Here is a 5,675-nt window from a genome sequence, read left to right as displayed (position 1 = left end):
TTGCTTGTTTTTGTTTCTGCCTTGCTTAAAAGTGTGTTTTAAATGCCTTTGGCTTCATTTATTTACAGTGACAACCATCAGTTTTTTAAATGGAAGTCGTATCTTTACAAATATACTTGAAAAATTCTACATATAGGTGATGCACATACTTAAAACACTATAAAAAGAGACACACACAGATAATTTTAAAGTAGATTCATGATTTGATACCACCTTTATCTTTGGAATATCATGTGCCCATTAGTCTTCTCAAGTCTTTATACACTTAGGGATTTCTGACAACTTTGCATATTCTCTAACTGTTCTATCTTTGGTATGCTCACTCTGGAGGTTTTTTTTTTAAATTATTTATTTACATGAATAGGGAATTACATAACCACAACCCCATTCAAATAACCTACTTCATGGTGGAGCTTACATTAAATGTTTCTTTCATTTTTTTAAAGCATGCCAAAAATTTATGCATTAATGGTGGGCCTTGATATATTGTCAAGTGCAAATCATGGGACATGCATGGATTTTATATTTCCACAAAGTTATCTTTTGCTATTTTTCTTTCTTTTATAAAGTGATGGAAGCTGATCTTATTCCATTTATATTTTCTTTACTAAATAGCATTTTAGCCGCTGTAGCTGCGCAATGAACCAGTGTGGTGCAGTGGCTTGAGTGTTGGACTAAATCCTGGCTCGGCCATAGAAACCCAATGGGTGACTTTGGGCAACTCACATTCTCTCAGCCTTAGAGGATGTTCATGGCAAACCCTCTCTGAAGAAACTTGCCAAGAAAACCCCATAATAGGTTTATCTTAGTGTTGCCATACATCAGAAACAACATGGAAGGCACACAACAACTACAGCAACAAGCCACACCATGCATTTTTTCCTTCTTCCTTCCCCTTTGCTTCATTAAATTGACATTATTTATTTAAACCAGAGATGGGTGTCAAGGGTTAAGGGGCTTCATTTCCTGCCTAGAGACCTTGTAGTGTTGCCCCCCACTGCAAAAACGTCAAAAAGCTCCAATGCAATTCCTGCTAGAATGCAAGGCTTCCTCTAGGCCTGAAATAATCCATGGAGGGCAGGTGGGGTTTTGGCAAGATTTCCCCCATGCCCTTTAAAGGGCATTTGGGAACAAAAAAACATTGGGCTGTGGGGACCACAGGAATGACTATGAGTTATACATTCCTCATCCCTGACTTAAAAGTTAAATGATCTTTGATGGGGTCTGCATTTCCTTATTTACTTTAACCAACGCTTTCCTTTTGCCTTTCTCCTTTGTCTATTGCCACAAGTGGATAGAACGGAATCCACTCCACTTTTGTGATGCATTTCTTCACATTCTTTTTTTTCCACCATGAAGGCACACAGATCTCTCTTTAGCTTCTAGCTGTTTTTCTCTGCTAGCAAAAGGCACTGTTTTCCTTGCCCGTACCAAGGATGGTGCTCTGCCTGGCCTGGATGCAAAGCTCTCTGAAAGCACTTTCTGTGCTTTAAGCAAGCCTGTGCCAGGCGCTGGGGGGAGGGAAGAGAAGGATGTTTGAGCTTCTGTTTAAACAAGCCACCTCCACCAGAAGCCAGAGACTTGCTGCTAAAAGGAACTGTGGAGGGAGGCCTTCTCTATGGAGAGAAGATGCCTCCATCTGGTGAAAATGGGAAGCACACAGCATCAACAAAGATGAAAGAGGGAGATTTTAGGCTGCTGCTGCTGCACTGCAGAAATAAAGGAAATTGACACCACTTTGACTGCTGTGGCTCAGTGATATGGAATTCTGGGATTTGTAGTTTTGTGAGACATTTGGCCTTCCCTGTCAGGAGAGCATTGGTGCCCCACTAAGCTACAAATCCCAGAGTTCTATAGCATTGAGCCATGGCAGTTAAAGTGGTGTCAAACTACTTTATTTCTGGGCAAATCTATCACTCTTAATTTTATTCACGTTCTCATTTCTACAACCACTTTACCTGAACTTTGCTTCTTCCCTTAGGCTTAAGTTCAGTTCATTCTGAATATTGAAGTTTGGGTCCCTTCCCCCCCCCCCCCCCCGAAAATTCTTGTTTGCATTTCTCATCAAACAGTGATATCTTTATGGGGTCAACCAAAATGTACATATACGTTGCAAGTACTGTATTCAAAGCTCCACTGGCTTCTTCCTCAGTCAAGGAGTTAAAAACTATACAAGGGGGGAATTGGTGATGTTAGTCATAGGTCTGTATTTTGTTGTTCTTGTTCTCAGTTCAGATGGTATGGTGGGGTTATACATCTAGGCTGGCCGCTCCTGGCCATTTGGATACTTGGAGATTCAGTCCAGGAAATAAATTTTAAATTCCGTTTGCAAGATAAAAGGCTACTGTCTTTTGAGATCCAGTTTTTCTCAATTCCTTTGTGAAGCCACAAGCCCCTTTGATAGGAAGAGAACAATGAGTATCTCAGGAAGTCTCCATATTAGAGCATCAAGAAAACTTATGTGTATCACAGTTTTGTGGATTTTGGATGATGCAGTACTTTGCTATACGGCCAACACAGTTACCCCTGGTTATGTTGTTTGCATTTTGTTCACAATTTTGCCAAATTACACATTGTTGCAAAGCAGTTTTTCCGACATGTAATGTCAAACACTATTTTCACCAATATATGTCTTTATACATGTCTTCTTTCCTGATACTCATTTTTTAAAACTAGAAAACTTGATTGCTAAATTCAGAGAAGTGCAAATTTTCCAGGACAGTCGTACTTTGCCCCATGTATTGGTTTTAAAAATGTAAAATTAGGTTAGGCTACATTAAAATAAAACCAAATGACTGTTTCCACTGATCTCTACCCTTGATTGTATATATGATGCAAACGCTATCCTTTTTGTTTCTATTGTGTTATATATGTGAAATGGCTCAAATATACAGTCAAGGGTAGATCTGTGAGGAAATTAATTTGGTTTTTCAAATCTGGGCTGCAGCAGTAGGAGTTCAACAAAATGAAGCAAGAGGGCTGAGGCTTTTAAAAAACAGGGTTCTTATGTAACATTTTCATGCTGACTATTTTAGACTTTAAATACTCTACCTGCAACAGAGAATGCAGAGACGATCCTTCTGCCAGAATGTTCTTCTTTCCCTGCATAATGAAATAATGGAAGATACGGCCCAGTGTGATCATTTGCATCTAGGAACCACTTTTTGTCCTGGTCTGTGGTATAAAGGGAAAGCAGTTTTGCTAGACTTCAAGGTCTGATAGTGTTTTGCAAGACTCTCAGCACTGTCACAGGCTTAGGGAACATGATTGTTATCACAACACAAATACTGTTGCAATTACACTGGTCCAGAGCCAGCTGTGGAAGAAAGATAGCTCACAACACGTCAACAGGCAGGAGAATGGTGTGTTCAGTCCAAGGAGAGAAAAGAAAACCACACTGGAAATAAGCAACAGCATAGTAAAATCAGTCCCTGAGTAAAAGATTTGAGTCTCTGAGTAAAAAATTTGAAGAGTTCAACACTGTTCATGAGATGTCAGCAGATTTGGGTGAGGGATACTTGACATTAAGGTAGCAGTTGTGGGATGGAGAGTACAGATGCCTCATGCTTAATGGGATTAGATGAGTGGTACCCAATAATCTGTCCTAGGCTTGGAAAAAGACACGACTTTAAGGTGGCATTCATTCCTCCTTTCCCTTATCCCCCACCAAGTATTTGTCTCCAGTATTTATTGCATAATTGCAGCAAATGGTACCTTCCGGAGCAAATAACAGCTTTGATTTTCATAGAATCATAGAGTTAGAAGAGACCACAAGGGCCATCCAGTCCAACCCTCCTGCCATGCAGGAACTCAAAAATCAAAGCATCCCCAACAGATGGCCATCCAGCCTCTGCTTAAAAACCTCCAAAGAAGGAGACTCCACCATACTACGAGGGAGTGTGTTCCTCCTCAGGAGAATTCAGACCTTGATCCATATCTATCCTATGTAGCTGCTGTTTCTAAAAGGAAAAAAAAGCCTCTGATCATGTGAGAAATACATTTAGCCTATGTTGTTGTTACGTGCCTTCAACCTGACTCTGGAAACCACGTCTTAGTTTTTTCTTGACAAAGAGCTGTTCAGAGGAGGGTGCCATTGCTTTCCTCTACGGCTGAGGGAGTGTGCCATTCCCATTGTAGTCCAGTGGATTTCTATGTCTGAACAGGGATCTGAATATTGGTCTCTTGGTCCAGCACTCAAACCATCCTAATCTAGGCATGGCCTATTCAATGTTTGGGGCCTCTGTTTCCAGAAATCCCCATGGACAAGAGTAAAAGATTATGGGCGTTCTAGTCCAAACCATCTAGATGACCACAGATTCCCACAGAATTGCTCTTGCTGCAGCCTGAGTAGGACAACAAGGGCACTGTTACACTGAAGACAAATTTGCAATAACCTTTGATTTAATCCAGTCATTGTTACTGTTCTTACACCTATAGATTAAGCCACAGTACAGCTGGTTGTGGCAATGGTAGAAACTGTGGCTTGCACTATGTTGGGAACAGTGGGGTGAGCAGTAAAGATTGGGAGGGAAGAGGTTGGGATAAGCAGGCATATGATCTGACTAGCAAAGTGTCATATGTGCTTCCTTGACTAATCTATGTCCATGTGATCTTATCTGGCCGCTCTTTACATGCGTTGTTGTATACACAGTTCTGTGATAAGTACAAAACAAGGAGTGATATGATCAAAGTCATATGTTTCCTAAAACGGCTTGTTTCAGTGATTTGGAAAAAATAAATATTATGTTCCAAACCCCATTCACATAAACATTCTGGCCATTGGCATTGTTCAGAGGTGAATGTTCTTCCATGGGTGAAGTGCAGACTGCAAATGGGTTTTGTATAATAGGGCAACATGAGATGAAATGGAACTTGGTAGGCCGACACTTATGTCAGTTCTCTTGAGTCATAGCATAGGATTTACTCTAATGGGAAATAGTTAGATTTAGACCAAAGATGGATTTAGTTTTAATGGGAACTAACAATTAGATTTAAACCAGAGGTGGAAATTGTGTGGCCTTCCAGGTGTTGAACAGTCACTCCCAGCATTTCTCACCATTGGCTATATTGCTTAAGGCTTCTGGGAGTTGCAGTCCAGCAACATCTGGAGGACTGCATGATTTCTGTCACTGATATAGATGGCAACGTGGATGTAGGACTCAGCACTAGTATAGCACATGACTTTCATGGTTTGAGGAGCTGCTCTCTTCTATGTGATTCTCCTGAATCCATGAAAACCAAGTTCAAGCATTTCCCACCTCTGCCTATGTGGACTGAGGCGGGTGAGATTCACAGTCCAACAGCATCTGGAAGTTGATGTGACTTCTACCTCTGGCTTAGAGATTTAGGTCCATTGTTATGGTTGCATGTTACTTCTACTGTTGGTTCTAACATCATGTCTGGTGTTGTTTGTTATTAACTGCCTCCAAGTCGACTTTGACTAATAATAATAATAATAATAATAATAATAATAATAGGTTTTATTTATATACTGCCCAATCACTGGGAATCCGGGGGGTTTACAACAGAGGGGATAATAGACAGTTCCATGCCCTTAGGCTTACAATCTAAAAGACATGACACAAAAGGAGAAGGGAATGGTGAGGGAGGGAAGGGGATCAGGTCCAGCATTCTTCTCTCCCTCTGAGGCCTGGACCAAGGCAGATGGACTGGAG

Source organism: Sceloporus undulatus, chromosome 2 (genome assembly GCF_019175285.1).
Source record: "Sceloporus undulatus isolate JIND9_A2432 ecotype Alabama chromosome 2, SceUnd_v1.1, whole genome shotgun sequence".
NCBI classification, from domain to species: domain Eukaryota; kingdom Metazoa; phylum Chordata; class Lepidosauria; order Squamata; family Phrynosomatidae; genus Sceloporus; species Sceloporus undulatus.
Note: the sequence above shows the minus strand (reverse complement) of the source record.